This window comes from Ambystoma mexicanum, chromosome 11 (assembly GCF_040938575.1).
Source record: "Ambystoma mexicanum isolate Mex_15411 chromosome 11, UKY_AmexF1_1, whole genome shotgun sequence".
NCBI lineage: Eukaryota > Metazoa > Chordata > Amphibia > Caudata > Ambystomatidae > Ambystoma > Ambystoma mexicanum.
In genome coordinates this window covers 217,214,666-217,239,142 of record NC_090934.1, presented here as the reverse complement: position 1 = coordinate 217,239,142, position 24,477 = coordinate 217,214,666, and positions in this window count along the sequence as shown.

The following is a 24,477-nucleotide window of genomic DNA, read 5'->3' as shown; positions in this document are numbered from 1 at the left end:
AACCAGAGTCTCTCAAGTCAGCACCCACGTTGTGCCGATCCCCTCTGCAGCTGGTCTTCCCTTAACAATTTACAGTTCTTTGAACTTTCCAACAATGTGCCACTTTGCGACTTTCATTCAATACAGTTCGGTTTCTTATCAGTTCTCCCCTTGACTCACTGGCTGTGATGAACTGCTTGGCTTTTCAGTATATCTGGAGTCAAGGCCAGTACCACGGTAGCAGGCGTCCCCCTCTGTCCTGCTCATCAGTGTAGGCACGCTCCTTGTACCGTTGACATCTGCTGCAACACACTTGGGCTATTGTTCATGGTCTTATGATTCCTTACACTGAGGTCTCGCAGGTCTGGGTTGGAAAGGGCAAGGTCGTTTCTCTCCTTGTCAACCTCTCGCTGCCTTTCTCCTCCTCTTCAACTGCCGTGCTTGGATAGCTGTCTCGTTGTGCGGTCTGACTTGTTCGTACTGTGCTCTTGTGCTCCACCTTTTATCCCTGTGGGGAAGGGAAAGGACTGCCAGGTGTTTGTGATTCTGGTCAATTGCCTGACTCTGCCTGACCTTTGTATTGGGACATGTCAGGTAAATGGCTCTTGTGTCAGTCTGTTGTCTTTCAGGATGTGCGAAAGTGTTTGTGTGGAAAAAGGGAGGGGGCAGTGTTTCTGAATGTCCTAGGTGTTAGGATGGGGAAAAGATGTCGGAAGAAGGGGATACCACGTCTCACCTGTCGGTGTCCCACTTTCACTCCCTGAGCACCCCCCTTCCAGGTAATCCTCCCTCACTGGTCCACCCCCAGGAACTGGATCCAATCGCGATGGCTGTGTCCTGGCCACCTGGATGACAGATCCCCAGGGAGGAGCTAGGGAGAAACCTTCAGGTTTCTCACAGAAGGAACAGGGCAAAAATGGGATTGAGAAAAAGGTGCATATCTAGGTTATTTTTGTGTTGCTGATTTTAATAAAAGAAGTGCTCTGTTTGTGGTGCAATGTATTTGTAATGTGTTGCAGTGTTGATAAAAAATAGGGAAACTGTGGCCTAGTGGTAATGCAATTGTAGATTGTTGTTGCAGCAGTGTTTGGTGTTTTATAGTAGAGCTTTGGAAAGAAGAGTACTGTATATGTAAGGTGAAGTGTTGTATATAGATACTTTGGCGGTATACTCCTATGTGTGAGCAGGTGGTGAGTTGTGGCAGTCTAAGGGATGTAATGAGTGAGGTTGAAAAGTGTGACATTTATATGGAATGAAAAACAGAAAATGCTGACCGTTTAAGAATGTTTCATTTTAGGACCATTTTCAAAAGTAAAAAAAAATGCATATGTGCATTTATAGCAGCACGTGTAACTCTTTTGTAAAAGAAAAGAAAAGCAGATGGAAAAAATGTGAAGAACAGTTTTAGGTGACACTTGGTGTGTGGCAGTTGAATATGTTGGCAGTACATGTATACTTGCCAACATGACCCATTACAATACGTAGCTGCTTATCAAGTTTTATTTATTTTGCATTCTGGGAGTTGTACTTTTTCCATTAGAAAACTTGGACTATAAGTCCCAGAATGCAGAGAAAAAAACAAGGACTGAAAAAGCACCTACAGATTGGAACGGGTCTTGTCAGCAAGTATGCATGTACTAGCAAGATATTAAACTTCCACACACTAAGTGGCCCTTAAAAATGTTGTACTCATCTTTTGCATCTACTTTTTCTTTCTTTTACAAGGAAGTTACACACAGTGCTGCTATAATTGCATACATGCATTTCTTATCTTGAATGAAAATTCTCCTAAAAAGAAACATGTTTAAATGCACAGCATTTTGCATACCATATAAATGCCACATTTTCTAATCTTCCAGTCCAGTCCTGTTTTTTTTGCATTCTGGAACTTGTAGTCCAAGTTGTGTAATAGGAGAAGTGGTATTAGATGTCACAGAATGCAAAGAAAAAAACCAAGACTTGATAAGCTCCTATAGATCGGAATGGTTTATGTTGGCTGGTATGTATGTACTGCCAACATATAAAACTTCCACACAAAAAGTGACATTTAAAAATGTACAAATCTTTTCAATCTGCTTTTGCTTTCTTTTAGAAAAAGGTTACACAGTGCTGCTATAAACACACATATGGAAGTTTTAAACTTCATGAAAATGCTCCTAAAAAGAAAAATGTATGAACGCACAGCATTGTAAGTAACTGCCACTTGATGCGAGCATGTGCGGAATGCTGCAATACACGGTATTTGCTAGAGCGGTTAAAAAGAGAATATGCTTATTATGAAGCTTATTAACGGGTAAGTGGCACAAACCCTGTATATATACATTTGTAAAAGAGTTGAAAAAATAGATGTTGTTGAATCTGCAAATATAAATCTTGGAGGGTTTTACAGTAGTTTGTGATGCATGCGGCTGTGAGTAACAGAAGACATGTATTCTGAGAGTTTAAGAGTACATCTGAAGTGTTGAACTGAGATGACAGGGTTACATGTAGAGTTTTTGGATGTGATTGGTGGATGGATGTGTGACTGTTTGAAAGCAGCCAATGAGGGAGCGTTACAAACATAAACGTAAAAAGGGTAAAAGGGCTGCCCTGTGCTATGGTGTCCATGGACACCGTGGTAGTCCGTGGACACCATACGTGCCATCTGGGTCTTTTAAGGATGCCTGGAATGGAAAGGGGACTGCAGAGACTGCACACAGTTGTGGATGTCTGCAGACATCGGACGATCAGCCTATCAGGTATTCAGGTATCCTGGGTGTGGTGTGTGGTGCGCAAAAAGACTGGGTAGCAAGAGTTATCTTTGTTGGGTGCAGTGAAGATGGCTATGGCGTTGAGGAAGCTGAGTGTCTGATCATGGGTGATTCGTGGGTCCTTTGACTAAAGGTGTATTCTGAGAAGTGTGGATTGTCTGAGAATCTTGGATTAGATGAATTTCAAGTTTCATGGAATGGAGTTCGAGGAATGAAGTGGGCGGAATTCCTACAATTTTTTGAGAATATGGTTAACTTGAACCATCCAGACATGACTGTGGTTCACTGTGGAGGCAACAGTTTGGGCTATGTTACCGGAATTGCATTACAGTTTGGCATGAAGGATACATTTGGAAATTTGGTGGAACTGTTTCCACATTCTAAAAAATAATTTTCTTTTGGATAGCTAAGAGACAAATGTGGATGCGTTCAAATTTATTTTGTATACAAATTGAGAAAGCAAGGCGCAATGTGAACAAAGTTGTATGTGTTTTTTTGCGGGTTTTTGGCATGACATCTTTTTATAATGAAAATATCAAATGTGATGTTGTCAACATTTTTCGAAGAGATGGAGTGCATCTCACTGATGTGGGCAATCAGATTTTTCTTGAAAATTTTCAAAATGCATTGAAGCAGTTTCCATGAACACATAAAATATGGATTCAAGTATTCTTAGTAGTTGAAGTAAACAAAAATGAAAAACAGAAAAAATAGAAGCACTTTTTGCGAAAGTTAGAAAAAATAATTAAGTTCAGTAGAACATTCAGTACATAAAACCAAATAATCAAAACAAATGAGAAATAATTAAAATGATTCAGGCTGCAAAGGGTCCGGTGATTTGTTTTAGTTGATGGAGGTGCAGGTGGACAGGGGAAGATGTTGGGTGGGCCTTACATTTAAGGTAGGTGGCAGTGTCTCTCGTGCCCCTTGACTGCGGGGCAAAAAGTACTACCAAACTACTACGAAAGTACTACCAAACTGCTCCCCCATGCGAACCGGTGCATTAAAGTTCAAACATAGTACTGTGACCCTCAAAAGGTAAAGATCAACAGCGTTCTGCATGGCGTATGAGGGCTCATTTGCCCCCCAAGAGGAGCCTGTGTGGTGACAGGAGCAGTCGAGGAATACGGGCCCTCAATCTGCTTCTCCCTGAGAATGGAAACGCCTTTCTCAGAGCACCCGGGTGGTTGGATCTGGTGTGACGGTGCATGGAGGAGGCCCTGTAGGAGCACAGCCCAGGTTTTCTGTGACTGAGTACGGCATGGCATTCAGTGCATCTGACCATGACTGTCTGAGCCTTTGGTACACCGCCAACAGTGGTGACAAACCACCACACCCATGACTCACTCTTGGTGTTGGAGGAAGGCACTTCCTCTACCTAATGTTGCTCTTCCTCTTCATCCTCATCTGCATCTTTGCACCTGTTCCCCTCTCCAGGCACTCCAGGTTGATGTTGTTGTGGTGGTGGTGGTGGTGGTGGAAGCCCCTGGGAAGGTGGAGGTGTTTTCCAAGAACTCTCGCCAGGACAGCCAGATGGAGAATGACTAAAGTAATGGGTGGGCCCCTTCAGAGGAACTGTCCGTGGACTGCACGACTGTCCACGGACTACTGTGTCAAAAATAAGCATTATAAAGTTGTAAAAAGTTGCAAGATCAACTAAGATTGGGTCTCGGAGCTCTGGAAGGGTACACTTTCAACTTGAAACACCCTAGATTGGTCAAAAATGCAGTTTCAAACTGTCTGCAGTGACGGACACGTCCGCTGACATGCCGTCACGCTGCACAGGTGCGGTCACATGATGACATATAGGGTCCGCGGACACCCATCGGGCAGGAGACACAGAGCGCATTGATGTCTGAAAAAGGGGGTGTTGTCCGTGGAAAAATTTAAAGTGTGTCAGGCGAAAACTGACATGTTCGGACACGGCACGATGTCCGCGGATACCCCATTTCGTAAACGGACACCCTGGACAGTCGTATGTTCTGCAGACTATTAATTGGGGTTTTAAAAAAAATGTGAGAACAATATTAAAGATAGTTATAGTATACAAAATATATTTATTTATGAAAGGGATATAATCTGAATGGGAAACATAAATAGGAGAATTTGGAATTTCCATACAATGATCATCAGCGGAGGGAGTGAGTGAGGTTTTATCAAAGCATCTTTCATTTATATTTTGAAAATTTGATGGGGGTGATTGCTGGGGGAAAGTGGGACAGGTACAAGAAGGACAGTGATAATCAACATTTCTAGTAACATGATTTTTAACATAATTGAAAAGTTCCTTAGTCATTCCTAAATTCATCCAATTTTGCAGGCAAGATTATGATTTCATTATGTACTGTACAGTTGGGGATAGAGATTGTCTTTGGGATTCTTGGGACTCTCCATAATTACATTGGGATGTTGTTTCTTCATGTAAAGTATGTACTATAGGAAATGAAGAAATTATCATTTCAATGAGCTCTGTATTTAAATTATTTGTTTAGATTCAAAGATATTTGTGCTGTCATCTTTGATGTCCTCAGTGTTAGTCTTAGCCGTGCACTGTGGTGGCGCGAGTTATGGTTGCTTAGCTTACTGTAACTGGTGAATTTCTCGAGGGTTTTGGGTATTATTGGAACTATTCCATCCCTTTAACAAAGTTTTTCACTGAATATATATATATCTCCATTGAACAGCTTGTTGGCCAGTTAGTGAGGTGCACTGCACTCGCCAACACAGATTACAATAATCCTCCGGAATCCATTAGTTTCATACTTCCTTTATTTCTTAATTAAAGTGCAAAATCACAGCAATCCATAAAAAACAAACAAATGTGGCTCTCCCATCGTGTTCTGCCCAGAATCAGCAGCGTTTACACGTTTCGCGGTATTCTTACCGCTTGATCATTATTATTGGATAAATTGGAAAGGATTAAGAAGAAAAAAAAATCTAAATGGTGGGAGGCAATGACATTGCAAACTTATTTGGAAGTACAGTGGATTCCCAGAGGATTACGGATTTTAACTATTCCAACTTTTGAAGACATGGATCCTATGCTGATTGAAGAATGGACTAGCCATACGAATACCTGCTCATTCTGGATACCTGCTCATTCCGGATGATGGAGAGTCTTATTAAATATGCCAAACTGGACAGAGCAAAACTCATAAACGACATAGAAAACATGGAAGAACATCTATTCAACTCTGAAGATGGGATGAATGTAAAAAAAAATGCATGTCTAGATTGGAAGAAAACTTGAAAAGATTTGAAGGTGAAATGAGACTATAAAAGCAACTCAAATTTAAAAGAGACAGACTGGATTATGAGCAGAAGCACATTTATACCGTTGCCAAAATATTTGATGGCCCAATCAAAGCCAAACTGGGCCAAACAACATCAAAGAAAAAACAAATAGAGGTACCAGCTGAGGATCCCAGTAGCTCAGAAATCGAAACTTCAGAAACTGAAGCCACAACTTCAAAAGAATTAAACTTTGTAGATGAATTCAAGCTACTCCCCATGGACAGCAGGATGGACAAGGGAGGACGCGCCCAATTTGCCGGACAAGGAAGAGGAACAGCAGGAAAGGTGGGAAAGTCAAATTGAGGCAGGGATGTCGCTCTAAGCGGAGACAATCAAAGTGGCAGAACACGATCTGGCAACAATCAGAGGGGTGGACCGAGAGGAAGTTGAAAATGTTCAACATATCTGCTAGAGCACCGACACCCATGGAATAATCAGTGCTTCTGATTAGGACTATCCTTCAGCCCCACTCATGTCTACGACTTTACCTCCACCAGAATTTACCTTTTCAAGTTCACGAGAAAATTGAAGCTTACAAAGTTTTACGGCACCAAAGTGGATGAGGGGCGGCCTAATTTTGATCATGATGTAAGAAGTGTGTCCCCTCTGTCTGTGAACGATCTTGCAACACTTGTTTTATGAATTTGGAGGACAATCCTGGATCCTTTAAAAACGGCAATGAGATTTTAGACAATTCAACACTGGTTGATTGTTACGGGATACACACATATATGAGTTCTCTGAGTATTTTTAAACCTAAATCCATATTCTGCCCAAACATTGCTTGCAGTCCGATAGAAATATTTGAGGAACTGGTCATAAAAATTTTTAAAAATGACCTACATTGATGAAATCCGTATCTAGAAATCTGACCTTTTCTCAATCTTTGGCTCTTGATAATCTAAGAACAGATCATTATATTGTCATCCGTCCCTCGGATAAAGGGGGAGGTATAGTTGTCATGATATCATATGATATGATAGTTTATTTATATAGCGCCTATACACAATGTGTTTCAAAGCGCTTCAAGGCAAGGAAGGGAACAAGGCAAAATACAATTACATACTTACAAGGCCATGAACAATAAGAATGTGAAATTGACTATCGTACTCGGCCTGACGACATTTCAGATAGTGCAAGAGCTAAGACACAGAAAGGAAGGGAGAGGGCGGGAGGGAAATGGAAATAGACAGGCGACTACCATACTAGGCCTGACGACATTTCTGGTAGAGCCGGAGATTTAGAAGAGGTGAGGGAGAAGGGGAGGACAAAGGAGGGAAAGGAACAAAACAAGTTACTATCATACTAGGCTTGACAACATTTCAGATAGTGCTGGGGTGGAACAAGTAAGGTAAGGGGGAGGGAACACAAATTGTTTCTATCATACTAGGTCCAAGCACAATTCTGATAGAGTAAGTGCATAGAAAAAAGTAAACAGAGGGCGGGAGGAGAGAGCGAGAAGGGAGAGGAGTAGAGAACAGAGAATAAAACAGTGAAAAAGAGAAGGGAAGCAGAGGGGAGAGCGAATACAGTTGCAGAGGTCAGCAATAACACATAATGTTGCAGGAAACAGAAAAAGCAAGCATCAAGCATAAGGATGAGGCGTCCAGACAATTTAGTGATGTCAGTTGTTATGAGGTAGTTGCAAAATCCATTCTGACGGACACAAACCTCATGTTCTTCACTTTACTCCGACTTTGGTTTGATTTGGAATTAATCAATGAAGAAGAATATTCCTTTTTGAAAACCAGCTATCATTACCAAGATCCATAAAAGTCTCTCTAGTCCTCCAGGTCGCCCCATTGTATCCTCCATTGGTAGCAATGTGAAATTCTACAAAAGAAAACGCTTTTTGATGTGTCAAAAAAGCACCCTTGAAAATGGGGAGATTGGCAGATAGTTTAACAGTTTTTTGTGTTTGAGATATTTTCTTTATCTTGTAAGCAGGCATAGATTTGGGTCGATAATCAGTGCTTTGTGTGTGCTTCCAGAATAAAAATGCCCTTACTGCAGTTTGTATCAACTTAACGTTAAAACATAAGGGGGGTCATTACGACCCGGGCGTTAAGGGTTTAACGGCGCCGTAAAAGGTGTCGGTGCCGTTAAACCCTTAACGCCTAATTACGAGGTCCCTTTGCGGGACCCGACCTTAACGGCTGGTTTTATTGGGACTCGGACACTGGGACATAATGTTGACAGGTATTTACTTTCTTTTCTTAGTTACCCTGACCTCCTGGCCCACTTAAAAGAAAATAATAAACTAAAATAATTAAAAACCGTTCCCTAACTCTAGGGGAGCTCTTCCCTATTCCAAAACCCAAAGTTCAAGGAAAGGGTCTACTTTAAGGATGAAGCAACATATAAACTCCTTAACCCAAATTCTATCCCACCCTACTACTTTCCCTAGAAAAATTAGCACAAATGTCTAAAGGTTTGAAAAACTAAAAGATGGTTGACTGCTTCTGATCCAGGTTTTCCCCCACTCTGGTTCCCCTAGACAGAAAGTTCTTCAGATGCCTGTACAATGGCCAAGTGTTCCAAACATTAGTTCCAAAGAAAGTCTTTCTTGGTTATCCCAGTCTTTCTTCCCTCCCAACTCACTTGTTTACCCCACTCCAGGATTTATATTTTCCACACTATAACTATTATTGTTCCTTTATAGCACACTTAATACCAACAGGGGGTTTCAAAGCGCGGGATCGGGATATATGAACTTGTATTGCGCTGTGTTGTCTTGCTTCCAAGACAAACCCGTTGCCCCTGAGCTAGCCTTCCTCCCCTAGGACTTCATACACTCCTTTTCTCCAATCTGGGTATTTCTCTCTTGTTTCTTCACTCTTCCCCTCTCCTGGGATCTGTTGACCCCCACACCCCTCTCTAGGGGCATCTTCTCTCTCTCCCCTTCTCCTGAGGTCTCTTGACTATCCTCTGCCTCTTTTAGGGTATCTTCACACTCATCCCCTCTCTTGGGGTGTCTTGAAGTTGGGGCAACTGGGCTCCACCCTTCTCACCACTTCCCCCCCAGGGAAGTGTTTTGCGCATAGGCTCTTTCTCATGGCTGAATTTTAAAAGGTCAGAGAAAACATTATTGGTAATCAATACAAAAAGAAAGAAAAGGGAACAAAGAGAAGTACATGTCAATTAATTCAAGCAGCAATAACATTTTAGGGAATAAGACCAGCAAAAATATATATTTGTATAAGTGTGTTCACATTCAGATTGATAAATACATTTGAGAATGGAGTTCCGATGGTCTATGTCTCTTAATGTCAAGAGAAAGGATCTTATTTCTTATTCACGAAGAGGGATTAGTTATTACACTTTGGTCAGAATAGAAGTAGTAATAATTTAATGTTCATAATTGGCTTTGGAATTAACATGGTGAACCCACCTGTTCCAATCTTGAAGCTAATATCATTGTACCCTTAGGAGTTGAAATTCATCTCAAACTTTATCTAAACAAGAATAAGACCAATTTTTAATAATTATGTGAAATGTACTCTAGCGTGGTCAGACTGAAGTTGGTTAAGGCTTGATTCAACTCTTGCTTATTCAATAAGTCACTCTGTTATCTTCTTATCTTGGATTCTTGGTCTACAGTTATGGAGACTAATGATGGACAATTATGTTGATGGTTACATTCATGGTTTCATTCATTGTGACAGCCATTTGTAAATTGGTAGCATTTAGCTATCTACAGATTATAAATTATGTATCCAATTATAATCAATTAGGAGACAAAGAGCCTCATCACGAGTTGGGCGGTAACGCCAGCGCTAATAGCGCTGGCGCTATCTGCCCTACCGCCAAACCCACCGGCGCTATTAGTTCTGGATCACGGGTTTGGCGGATTTGGAAATCCCCATTCCCCATTGAGCCCATTCAGGAATTCCCCATTGGGCTCAATGGGGAAATTTCACGCTCATACCGCCGGCGGATTTCCCACCGGCGGTATGAGCGCAAATTTTCAGCGGATTTCACCCCAGCTCAGAGCGGACCCTTAAATCCGGTAGTAACAGCGCTACCGCCGGATTTAAGGGTTACCGCCAAACTCGTGATGAGGCCCAAAGTCTGGTACTTTTGAATAACCCATTATTTCTCAATGTCATCAACATTACAAGAAGAACATGTTTAAGGAATGTTAACTATGCATTCTACGTCACAATTAAGTAGTAATCCAAGTGGTGCTTACTGGGCCTGCAGTTATGGAGACTGCAGGTATGCCCATGTTGTCTGTGCCTGCAATTATGGACATTGAAGGGGGGGACAACTATGCATGCAGTGAGATAACCCTTTGCCGCGGCACTCATTTGTGAAGCAATGGCATTTAGATATAATATATTATACCTAGCATTTACGTTTCCAAAAAATGTAATCAAGGATTTCAGAATTGTATGTTTGGGTATGAATTTTATTTGAGTTTATAAACCCTGGAATTCTCTAGGTGGTGCTATATAATTTATAGGAAAACCAAAGAGGTGAGGGCTGGAGGGTTTAGAATTGATCTTATCCTCTGGAATCGCTCTGTGCAACCCTCCAGAACATCATTCTTTGCCTGCCAATTCATCACCAAAAAGGGAAAAGCCCAAATGCAAATCAGGCTTGGTCCCACCCCAGAATGGGCAGTTCCACTCTTTTGTTTTGCATAAATCCCCCGGGTGGGATGGGCATACCCAGATGTGGGTCCTGAGCCTGCTTGGCCTATAGACCCAAGCAGTGTCTGGTCAAAGGATCGACACCAAAGGATCGAAAAGTAAAGGATTGAATTTTTTTTTAAAATTATATCTTTTTTTGGGGTTTTTAACCACAAAAACAGAGGTTGGGGGGGGACAGCCCCCCCCCAAAAAAATGTAAAAAAATATATATATATATTCGATGCTTTGGTTTTCGGTCCTTTGGTGTCGATCCTTTGACCATTCGACCCTTTGGTTGTCGATCCTTTGACCTACAACCGACCCAAGCTACATCTCACTGATGATGTCCAATGAAGACAAAACATGTCTGGGATGCTTGTGGTCTCGTGCAGAAGGGATGTGACCAAGCAGTTGAACATATGGGTTGAAGAAGATTGGAGACCTGGAGGAGACATGGTCGACCCCATACATGGCCAGCAAACATTCCATGAATTATGCCCTAAGTTTGTCCTATAGTGTAAAATATGAAAAAGTTGTTTTATATTAAAATGTAACAATGACATTATCAGCTCATTATAAAGCAGGAAGCTAGTTGATCTTTCTTTGAAAGCAGTTTGCACTGCTTCAATAGCTTACTCCTGTTTGATTGGAATATAGAGAGCTTAACATCTATTAACCCATGCAATGGGTGCCACATCCACCCGGGTTGCTTGGATTGCGGGCTGAATCTCATGATCCAAATTATTAATCTGACAGCTGCTTGCACCTTTCACGTCATCTTTCTACCTGCTCCCTTCTGCTCCCTAACGTCCACCGGCCCTCTCGCACCTTCCCACAGCTCCTCCTCCACTTACATTTTTTTCTAGGCCGCCGCTACTCCATTGCTCCCTTCCACACTGAATCCTGCCTTCTATTTACATGGCAGCCATATTGAGTGAGTATTCGTGTCAACAAATGGGTTGTGGCGAGCACATGATACCTGTTAGTTGACACAAATAAATTGCTATCAGCACCCTAGGTTCCAATCCTGGGGTGTTGATAGCAATACTACCCGTGGCGGTGGGTTGGATCGGCCTGGTAATGGCACCGGGATGGATCGTTAAAGCCATTTCAAATCCAGCCCACCGCCCTGTGTATTATTGATATAATGTTAGTTTGACTGACAGTTGACCTTTTCAATTCTTTCCAGTAAATCACTTTTATCTTTCAGTCATTCTGATTGCTGTAGTGCTATTGGAGGCAGGCTTTCCTGCTCCTTCCTGAAGGATGTTAGACTTTAGAATGGTTGATATGAGTGATAGAGGGTTCCATAGTTTATGGCCCTGGACTGTAAATGATCTTTCCCTAGGGCCCTCCACAGGTTGGTGGTGCACACTGAAATACATGTGTGCTTCACGTTTTGCTCTGTAAACCTGATGCATACCTTGCATTTGGGCAACAGAGTCTCTTACCTCATTCCCACAGTGAGTCAGCCAGCAGTTTTTAATGTTTTTAAATGCTGGGATTAACAGTGCATTGGGCCTCCGTTAAATGTATTTTTGCAGTCATCGTTTAATCGAGTGACCGCTACAGTAGCATTGTGGTCTGGCACGATATTCGGGAATGTTGACGGGGAGCTGCCTTTCTTGAAAGTGTGCTCCCTTTATTATTGACTTTAGCGTTCAAGCTGAAGTTGCTATCAAAGAAGCATTCTAGGATTGTACCCTATTTGACAAAGGTGAATTAAGGTCTGAAAAAGAGGAGAACCATAGGTGGATGGGAGGAGTCAATATATGCATAGGTCCACATGTAAGAGCTCTGCTTTGTTCATGCTTAGTGTATGATCCCTCTTTCCACTTCCTCATGAAGGCTCGAGCGTTCCATAGCCATGTGGAAGTCTTCCTATGGGTCATTAACTTGTTATTTGGGCGTTATCTGCATACGAGTAGAAGAGCCTAATATCTTGAAAGAGGTCAGTGAGCAAGAGCGTGTGACTGTTAAAAAGCAGCAGGGTGACCAATGAGCTTTGTCGGCCTAGGCATGTAACTGGGGTTGGTTCAGAGCAGACAGACATTTTTAGGGCAATTCAACTCATTTTACATCAGACTATCGTTCTTCGATTTCCAAACAGGTGCTCATTGTCCTCATTCGCTTCTACGATGACCACTGTCCACGCTCCGTTTAGGACAGCTATTTATATCATTCTATTTCTGATAGCTATTGATGTCCTCATTCCCATGTCTGATAGTCATTGTCTCATTCATCCTCTAATGATAATTCTCCTTATCTCTGATAGCCATTCTGTTATTCCTTGTGTGATGCCAATTGTCCTCATTTCATCTCTGAAAATACTCTTCTCATCCTCATCACTGATGGCCATTGTCCCCATGCCCATGATGGACACTCATCATGAATATTCCCATCACTTGTTGTCATTGACATCCTGCTCACCTCTGACATTGCCGCTCTCACCAACACCTGTTACCTTCATCCACATCTCTGACAACCATTGCCCTTATTCTATCTCCTATGATCATTCTCCTGATCTCTGATGGTCGTTTTGTTACTTAATCTATGACATCCAGTATCCTTACTTCATCTCTGAAGGCCATTTCCCTCATTGCATCCATGATGCCAATTGTCCTAGCTCTATCTATAGAGGCCAGTGTCCTTATCAGGCATTATTCTCCTTCTATTAACATATGTTCTTCAATCATGTCCTTGATTTTCACTGCCATTACCCCAAACTCTTATAGCATTATCTGTATCCCCTCCCTGCGATTCGATTGTTAATGACTTCACTTCATCGGCAAAAATCATTGGCGTCATTCAGTCTGATGGCAATCTTTGTCACTGCATCTATTGTCCTCATTCCATTTTGGACAGCCCTTGCCCACATCACTATTACTGACACTGGGCCTCATTACGACCCTGGCGGAAGACCATGGTGCTATTGGCACCATGGTCCATGCCGGTAAATTACCGACTCCGCCATGGAGAAAGGGGGAATTACCACCCCATTACAAGGTTGGCGGGGCGGTAATTCCCCCTTCCTCCATGGCCCTTCCCCATTCCCATTTTTGCCCCATAGGGCTCAATGGGAATGGGGAAGGCGCTAAGTACGGTGCCGCAAATTGCGGCACCGCAATTGGCACCGAGGTCCCTTTGCGGCACCCTACTTTAACGGCTGGTCTACACCAGCCGTTAAGGTCGGGTCCCGCAAAGGGACCTCGCAATTAGGCGCTAATAGGTTAACGGCGCCGCAGCCTTTTACGGCGCCGTTAACCCATTAGCGCCTGGGTCGTAATGAGGCCCACTGTTTCCATCGCTGATGTAGATCTCTCCATCTCTGTTGGCTATTTTGCTCATACTCATTACTGAGGGTCATTATTAGCATTATATCTCTAAAAGCCCCTGTCCTCATCCTCCTACCTGACAGCCATTGTTCTCATGCCCATCCCTAAAATCCACTATCCTTATTTCTACCTCTGATTGACTTTATCCTCACAGCCATTCCCTATGCTTGATCTCCTGTGCTCCATCTCTGACAGCCAATGTCTTTGTTCCCAGGAGCAGTGTCTATTCTCTATGCCGTAGTAGAATTGAAACATACCTGGCATTTTTCCACGTGTCAGCCACCTTTTTACAAATCTTTAAAAGCTTTAAAATGCGGTCAGTAGGTAGGCATCCACCGTGTCCATGGAATAAAGCCTACGGAAAATGGCACGCCGTGTGATGGAGAAACACAGCTGAGGTCAGGAACGCTGAGCGCCCAGTGAATAGGTGCAGTGCTGTGGGTGAAAAGCACAACAGGTGGATATTAGTAAAATCCACTAAGGGTACGCCCCGTGAGGACGTCCCATAAGGCAGGGAAAAGGGGGGCGCTAAGTGAAGTGTAGAGGAACTCGGAGGTGATAATGGCAGGGGGCCAAGTCCACTGTGCTGCTTACCTCTAGGGTGCGCTGCCTGCGAATGGACTGGAGCGGCTCGCTCCACAGTGCGGCACTGAGCTGTGTATGCCGGCAACGGGATATAATGGCGCATGCTCAGGAAACGAATACTGTTCCCCGGCGCATGCGTATGCAAAGCCTGAGTGTGGACCAAGCAGCGGCCCGTTGACAGGGTAATGGAAACTGCTCCCCGACGCATGCGCGTAGGCAGCCTAAATGATGTCGGGTGTGGGCAGGGCGGCGGCCGGTTGTCACAGCAATGTGGCTTACGTCCCTGCAAACCCAAACACGACAAAGCAAGTTTCAGGCTGAGAGACAGAGGTGCTCAGCCAGCATAACAAGTGGGGATTGTACGGGGGGACAGTGCAGGAAGTTCGGTGAGCGGACAAGTCGGTCTCAATGAATTGCAAGACCAGGGAGAAAGAAGGAAGAAACATGTGTAAAAACAGAACTGGACCTGGGCACGTGGCCCACCTGGGTGCCAACGAAAGCTGAGACAAAAAATGGCAGGGCTCAGACGAAAAAAGGGGAGCCTGAAGTGGTGTGCAATGCGACTCCTAGTGGGCTAAAAAAGTGAAACAAATCACAAAACAGAAAATGCAAGGCCAGGAGGCCAGGAGGCCAGAAGAGGATTTAGTAATAACAATTGTCCAGAGGCATAGCTTCATTCAGTCCTTTCTCAATGGATCGCAGCTTAAAGACCCACCATGCTTCTTTATAATTGAGATTATTTTTTACATTCACTGTGTTTTGGATTTTCTCAAGTACCCACCACTTGATTTGGTCTTGATTGTGTTGGAATTCTACAAAGTAGGGTACAAGTGGAGCTGTTAGGGTCCGGCATCTGATTCTAGACCTATGTTCAACGATGCGTTTATGTATTGGTCTGGTAGTCTGACCCACGTATCTCAGGCCGCACGGGCATTCTATTGCATAGACCACGTTAGGTGTTTTGCAGTTGGTAAATTGGCATAACGTCCAGTCTCTGCCTTCAATTTCAAAAGTTTTGATTTTGCTGGTAAACCGGCATACTGTACAGGAGCCACATGGATAGTGTCCTGTGACCTCTCTGAGGTTCCACAGGCCTGTTTTGAGCTTTTATTTTGGTAGTCTGGCATGTGTGAGCCATTCGCTAATGTTTTTTGACCATTTCAGGGCCATGCGGGGGGGTGGTTCGTCAGGGAGTATCTGGTGGATAAGTGGCCAGAATTGTTTAATGATGCTCTTTATCCTGTTGGTGTTAGGTCCAAAAGTGGTCACGTATGTTATCCTGTTAGTTTCTGTGGTTTTATTTTTGGGCTGGAGCAAAGTCTCTCGGGGGATACACAAGACTCTCTTTCTGGTATTCTTAAGCAATTTCTTGGGATACCCTCGAGCTAGTAGTTTGGATTCAAGGATTTCTGCATGGAGATGATAATTGTAAGTGTCGGAGCAGTTACGTCGCAGCCGTAGAAACTGACCAAACGGAAGATTTGTTTTCAGGCTTAGAGGATGGTTACTGCAGTAGTGGAGTAGCGAGTTTCTATCGGTTTCCTTTCTGTAGAGGGTGCAGGTAAGTTTGCCCTCTTCGGCCTTGATGGTTAGGTCCAGGAAATTGATTGCCGACCTACTGCTGTTGATGGTGAACTCTAAATCAGTGGAACGGGTGTTGAGCCAAGCATGAAAATCACTAAGTGCAGGGGCAGATCCTTTCCAGATGAAAATTATATCGTCAATGTAACAAACCCAATTGGTGATATTATTCCAAAAAGGGTTGTGATGGTTTTGTACATGGAGGGATTCAAATTCAGCCATAAAAATGATAGCCAAACTCGGAGCAAATGCAGCCCCCATGGCCGTGCCAGAAGTCTGAAGATAGAAATTGTCATCAAACAGAAAGAAATTCTTGGTCAGGGCTATTTCCAAAAGTTCCAAAATGAAATTAACCGGGACTCTTTCCGGTTCCATGTGATGGGTAAGGTGGTGTCGAATACAGTTGAGAGCTGCTGGTTGTGGAATACTGGTATAAAGGGCTTTTATATCCAGTGTAACCAAAATGTTGTCGTGTTATCAAAAGGTATGTTCTCAAATATGTTGATGGTGGACATGGTATCTTTGAGGTACGTGGGAGTAAGTTGGCATAGAGGTTTCAAGAAAAAGTCAATGAATTTACAGAGGGGTTCGAGTATTGAACCGCAACCTGACACGATAGGTCTTCCTGGAGGCTGTGTAGCATTTTTATGGAGTTTTGGGAGTGCATAAAAAGCTGGTATTCTCTCCTCCGAGGTATTGAGGAATGACTCCTCTTTGTCAGTGATCCATTCATGTTCCAGGGCATACCTGGTACAAAGCATGATTTCCTGTTTAATGACAGGTGTGGGATCCTTGTTTAATACTTTGTAGTTTGTTCTGTCATCCAGTAGGGTCAAGACCATTTCCTTGTATTGTGTAATGTTTTGTATCACAATACCTCCTCCCTTATCTGCGGCTTTGATCACAATGTTGTTCTTTGTGGAAAGTTGCTTGAGGGCCTTGCGTTCAGCGTTGGTGAGATTGTGTCTAATTGATGTCTGTGATTTTTGGAGTTTAGCAATCTCTTGTCTGACACATTTCTCGAAGGTGATCAGGCCTGGTTCTGTCTCGTTATCACTGGGGCAGAAGTTGGACTTGGGTCTGAGTCCCATGTCCTCTGGTTCCTGTCTCTGAGCAGCGTCTGAGAAAAAGGCCTTGAGTCTGATGGATCTGAAAAAGTGCTGTAATTCATTCTCCAGTCCAAACCAGTCCGTCTGATTAGTAGGGACGTACGAGAGGCCTTTTGTCAGCACTGTAAGTTCTTCTTTGGTGAGATGTTCACCCGAGAGGTTGAAAACTGGTAATGAGTCTAGGTTTGTTACCGACGTCGGTTGCGGCGCTGCCCTCTCGGTCGCTGCCATGGTGGATAACCGAACATTGGCATTTGCATTTGGGGGGGGCCCCAGAAGGCGTTCCTGGGGCCCCCTTGTCCTAAAAAAGGCGGCGGATGTGGAAAGAAAGGCCTTGGCTGTGTGTTCGGACCGTACTGGGAGTTGGGATCATCTGGGTCTGATCCGGAGCTTGATGTATCCGAGAAAGTCACCCAGCGTTTCTTCTGGCGTGCTGCACCTGCTGTGTTTTGAGCTCTCTCCTTGTCTTTGTTTTCTTTGTAGTCAGGTGCCAGATATGGATAGACTTTTTCTATTTTGAATACTTGCATGTCCTTAGCCAATTTTTTGTGCTTTTTTTCTAGGGTGTCTGCCATGAATTGGTCCATTATCTTGTTTATGTCCTTAAGTTTGTCTCGGGCATTATCTAATGCAGTGTTTTCCAGACATTTCTTTTCTTCATTTTCCAGTTCTGTTTGGATTTTGCGATGGATTCGTTGTGCTGTGGTGATCGTCAAGACCATCAGATCACGACTGCATTTGGTGGCAATATGGCTAAAGCCAAGCATATATTCATGGTCCTCAAGGAACAGTGCAGGCTCATTACGGACTGTTAACCCTAATGGTACTAGGTTAGCCCTGAGATATTCTCTTAAAAAGTGGCCATGCACCTCCGTTCTAAAACACTTCTTTTTGAGCTTTAAGAGTTCATCTCCCGATGCTGTGGATGTCGTCATCAGTAGTGCTCCTGGCATGTTAAAGAGCGATGGGCCTCTGATAATTTCATTAGTTTGATCTTCCGAGAAGCTAAGTATATGCTCCATAGTGATAGCAAAGGATGAAAGAAAAAAGGGGGGAAAGGGGAAGAGGAAAGAGGGGAAAATCTGGAGAGCAGAAGGTTGGTGCGATTTGTGCAATAGTGCTGAAAGTAAGTAATAAGAGAGAAATAGAGCCAAGAAGGCTTCAAAATAATTTAGGAAATAGCCCTATTACAGTAAACACTGTATTGAAGGTATATTAACTGGAGGGACAGCCCAACTGGCGGAACCTAAGGCTGAGGTAACAATATATCACATACAGGGGTAACCGCCTGACGATAGTTGAAGCATACTTTTAATGCTTTATGCCATTATTCAAAACACAAGGGGATTAATTGGTGCTTGCCACTAAATTTTGTGTCTTCATGTACGAATGAATGTGCATGGAGCCCCTTTCCCCGTTGGGATCCTTTAGACTTTGACACGAGTTCAGAATAGTGGTGACCTTTGCAAGCACCAATTAATCCCCTTGTGTTTTGAATAATGGCATACAGCATTAAAAGTATGCTTCAACTATCGTCAGGCAGTTACCCCTGTATGTGATATATTGTTACCTCAGCCTTAGGTTCCGCCAATTGGGCTGTCCCTCCAGTTAATATAGACATTCCTAGAGTACACAGGTAGGAAATTGGCATGCCTCTTTGAAAAAACCAGTGCCCACTAAATGTAGGGTTGATGGAACAGTGAGGTTTATACCTGGCCATCAGACAAGCTGAGGATGGTGTCCCTGATGGCAAAGTCCCTGGTAAGAAAAGATAAGACCATGTGATGGTACAGCATGTGATAGTATCCCCTTGTTAAAAAGATCAGGCATGTCCACTTGGTAGTGGATTGGAGTGCATGCCTGCTAAGTAATAAAACCCTGGCAAGTAGGAACTAGATGCCAGGAGATTAATCAGAAGGCCCTGAAAAGAAATGAACAATGTTGCCAAGAAGTGGAAGTCTCATTAATGTAATTTAGGGGCTGCCAGGGTGATCACAATTTAGATTTCTATGTTTTTATAGTAAAGCCAAAACTCCGAATCCCTGACTTCGAGACATCCATCTGTTGAGTGTCTAGCACCCACGGAAGTGCCAAAGCAACAGGTTTGTGTATTACCACTTTAACAAGAGCCAGCAGGGAGCTGAGGGCCAGGCATTCTGTGCTGTGTACCTGATTGTAAGATCAACATTTAGGGGTCAGTAGGAGTTGCAAATGAAACCTCCATGATCCCTTTGATGAGGGATCAACAAAACACACAGGAATCGGGAGGGAAGTTCAATTATCTTGGTTAAGTGTCAGGATGAGAGGAGATATCTCCTTCGGGTACTAGAAGATTCGCATTAAAGACGAAAATGGATACTTGTGTAAATATGCATGGATGATATACCCTAATGTGTCTCAAGGGCCTATCTATGGGAGCACTAGTAGACCATCTCTGGGATATACCACCAAGCACACTTGTTGGCTCAAATGTACAGCCCCCTTCTTGACTCCCCGCTACTGGCAAGCGCTTCTCCCCACTTGCATTAGGGTACTCGTGGATCTCTGATATTCTTGCAGTCTAGCCCAGGGTCTCCCTTTAGGGATGGCATCAGCACCTTCAACACACTCCCACCAGCAAGTATTTCTTCCCCTTGTTTAGGGTTTTTATCATGATGTGTTGTTGTAAGCCACCACCCGTGGGTGGCCCTCAAAGACCAAAGTTTTCTGGGCAGGGATTGTGATCTTCAAGCAACCTGTGTGCTGGTCTTCTCTGGGGACAGAGCTATAGCCCTCCTCTGGCTGTCCGCTTTCCCTCTCACGTCTCCCAATCTGGTCTTGCGCAGTGTCTGAGATATAGTAGTCAGCAGGCTCTTATCTTTCTCTCACTCTTGTCACTATCTATCTGATATATGACCCTGCGCAAGCTCTTAGCTTTCTCTCTCTGTCCGCTCCCAGGATCAGACTCTCTCCCTGGCTCCCTTCTCTTCTCTCTTTCCTTTCAGCTCCAAAGTCCAGTCTGCACCACTCCCTGCAGAGCCCTGTTTTTTTTATAGTGCTGCTAATTATCTGGGTGAGTCAATAACTGTCTTAATTGGTGATCTATTGCCATCCCTTATTGGAAATGATTGACACTATTCTGCCACCAGTTACTCAGTTTTCTTCCAAAATGGAGTACATTTTTTAATACAATCTGTCTGTTTCCAATAGGACGTGCTGCTTCTTTTTTGCCTTGGGTCATCTGCTCTCGGGACACCTTCAGTTTGGACCCATCCTGTTACATGGAAACCACCATCTGAAGATGATACCATCCCCGCGAAGGGTTACCAAGCAGTTTCCTAATATTGGTGATTCAGTTACAGGCTGACCTGGAGAAAAATGGCCTGCTTAGATGATATCAATCTGTTTTTTTCGCTCTAGGCATAGTAGCGAGATGGGAGCCTGCAGATTGTTGATGACCCCCACTGGATTACACCTGGTGGCAGAGCTTGTTACCTAGTGTTGTTGGAATTCTGAGCCGCCTATGACATAGTGGTGCATGGGGCCCTTCTTTCCATTCTTTCTGCATTTATGGGAATAGGGGGAAGGACCAAGGAGTGTTTTTGATTCTTCTGTCCGGCAGATCCTAATCTGTTAAGGTGGGTTCCGACAATTTGCTGTAGTGTTTTCTTTGTGTATATAAAAAACATAACGCATGGTAATATATATATCTGTTTGGGTTTTATTGGAGGAGCCCCCAGGAGGCCAACTTCTTTCACAGCAACATCTTCGTGTATGGCCTCATCAACATTCTGGAACCATACACGAAGATGTTGTCATAGATACATTGCACGTGCATGTGATTGTGCGTACAGAACTATGTACATACTATCTATAATACTATCTATAATAACATCCTCACATCTCCCTTTCTAAATAAAATTCAATTTATAATGCATTTGAATTATTGAAAATTTTAACATTACATTTCTGCTATGCTATATAGTATATTATTTTAATTAACTTAAAATCCCTACAAAATTTTAAAGGATACCAGGTCTTCAAATTACACAGATGTGTAACATGATCCTGACTCCACGCCATCAGTTCTCAGATCTCAATAGTACACATAGTCTTGTTTATGGTTTCACATTCTTTTCCTGTGTCTCGATATTGGCTGACTATTGTCCAATTTTTCTTCATGTGGATTTTCCTGTGTTTTCCTTCCTTGTGTTCTTTCTTTGCACATCATACTTGGTTCATCAATATTCTCCTTGAATATCTTGTCTTTGAATGTCTCTCCATACATGTATCTCCATACAATAGCTTCCAATTGTATCTCCCTGCAACCCCTTTCACTTGCCGCACTTTCTCTGACACTGACGACTGCCTCCAATCATCATGCTCCATTGAAACTTACTCAAGGCCGCAGACTACCGTCTCAACCCTGGTTTACTGATCTACTAAAAAATGCTCGCCTCCAACTCAGACAAGCCGAACGCAAATGGCGGACTAACTACAATCCAGCTCTTAGAGACCTGTACAAGATCAATCTCTCCACCTACTTAGCCAGCGTTAAACTCGCCAAATCAACATTTTTTGCCCAGAAAATCGAAAATGCTTTACTTAAACCAAAAACCCTATTTTCTATTGTTCACTCCCTTGCTTCCTCAGAGTCGCTGACCTCTATGGTTAAGCCATCTCAAAAACTATGCAATGACCTTGCATCCTTTTTCACCACCAAAATTGATGTGATTAGATCTAACATTGCTAAATCTCTGACGACACTGCCCCCTGACACCATCGACTTTGTGCCTCTCCCCCCTACTGATTTGTCTCCTAGTTGGTCGACCTTCCCTCTGTTTAGTGAGGAAGAAGTCATGGCAGCCATATCAAAGATTAAATCCTCTTCCCCTGAGGACACAATCCCTGCTATCATTATGAAAACTATTGCCCCAAACATTCTGGCTGAAATTACTGCGGCGATTAACAACTCCTGCCAAACGGGACTGGTCCCCCCTGAATTGAAATCTGCCAGGGTCATTCCCTTCCTCAAGAAGCCTTCTCTTGATCCCACCGTACCTGCCAATTTCCGTCCGATCTCTCTTCTTCCATTCCTGGCTAAACTCTTGGAATCTCTGGTTTCACCCCTTCTGTCTTCCTTCTTGGAATCTTCTAATATTTTTGACCATGCAGAGGCAGGCTTCAGACCTGGTAGAGGGACGGAAAGTGTACTTGTCTCCGTACAAGATGATATGTCCAGACTGGTTGATGCGGGCAGAGTAGGGGCCCTAATCCTGCTGGATTTATCTGCCGCATTCGACATGGTGGACCATTCCATCCTTCTATCACGTCTCGCACAGATTGGGATCTCCGGTTCTGTTCTCGCTGGTTCACTTCCTTTCTTTCTGACCGCACCCAGACTCTCACCATGCCTCCCTTTCTTTCTGCCCCTTGTGCCCTCACCTGTGGTGTTCCCCAGGGATCCTCTCTCTCTACGATCCTGTTCAACATTTATATCTGGGCACTGGTCTACCTTATCCACTCCTACGGATTTAATTGTTATTCCTATGCGGATGACACATAGATCCTGATCTAGCTTGATCAGGATGAATCTGTGGTTGCAGCCCGTCTTCATGATTGCCTCAAGTCAGTCGGTATTTGGATGGACCAAAATTGGCTCAAACTTAATGGTGATAAAATGGAAGTAATGCTTGTTGGCTCCCCTCCTAATCCATCATTATGGACTACCGCTTTCTGGCCCGCATCGTTGGGCCCACTACCCTGTCCTGTGAACAAGGTAAAGAATCTGGGGGTTATCCTCTCTGCCTCCCTTTCTATGTCAAATCAGGTCTCGGCTGTCTGTCAGTCCACACGCCACCAGATCAGGGTTCTAAAGAAGGTGCTACCTATGATCCCAGAAACCATGCGTCCCCCGGTGGTGGCGGCACTGGTTCTCTCACAGCTGGACTATTGTAATTCCTTGTACTTATCCCAACCGACGGGTCTGCTACAACGCCTCCAACGTATGCAAAATCTGGCAGCCAGACTGGCCACTGGGTCCCCCTATGGCGCCCACATCTCACCGGTACTTCGCTGTCTCCAATGGCTCCCGGTGGCATAGCGTGTTAAGTTTAAGTCATTATGCATTGTCCACCGGGCAATTCATGGCTTGGGAGCAGAATTCCTTCAAGCTAAATTTTCCCGATATATCCCGGATCGTGACCTTTGCTCCTCTACAACCAACCTTCTTAAGGTCCCCAGGTTCAACCGGGAAAGACATGGCGGCAGAGCCTTTTCTATTACCGCGGCCAAGCTCTGGAACACTCTGCCACTATCACTTAAATCCTCGGCTAATCATCTGGCTTTCAGGAAAGCTCTGAAGACCACCCTGTTCTAACGTCTCTGTCCTTATTGTGTTCCCTGAGCTTGCAGCTTCCCTACCAGCGCCATGATGCCTCTGGGCGACTGTGCGCTATACAAATATATATAATATAACATAACATAACATGTCTTGTTCTCTTTCACTTCTCAATACTTCCTCCTCCTTTGCCAAGACAATGTCATCACATGACCATTTCTTGCCGTCCTCCAAAATCACTGATTTCCTTGAACATTCTACCACCCTTTGAGGAGGACGAAATCTTGACTCTCCTTTCATTATACGTTTTGGTTCTTTCACTCTCACCCAATCACCTTTCACAATTTGACTCTCTTGAACATGCTTTTGCTTGTCATAATATCTTTTATACTCTTCTTGTTTCTTTTTCACTTTGTTAACAATGTCATCTAAGTTTATCTCTTTGTTTCTTTTGTTCATCATCCAAGCAGGCCTAAACCTATTTGTAGATATCCTTCCTCTCATCAATGTGAATGGAACTTCCTCAGTCACCGAATGTGGTGTAACTTTGTATGTGTTGAGAGCCTCCTTGAGTGTCTCTTTCCATGGTAGCCCATTTACAATGGCCAATTGAATAATGCCTTTTATGAAACTATTCATCCTCTCCACTAAACCGTTCCCCATTGGATGGTACAGGGCTGTAGTGCTATGTTTAATGGCTCTATCCTTTAAAAATGTTTGCATTTCCACAGACATGAATTGAGCTCCATTATCTGACACAAGTTCTTGTGGTTCTCTGTTAAAAATCTCTTCCAAAAACTTCATGACTTTGATAGCCAAAACAGAGTCCTCCACAACACCACATTCCACCCACTTGCATGTGTAATCCACCAACACTATAAAGTAAACTTT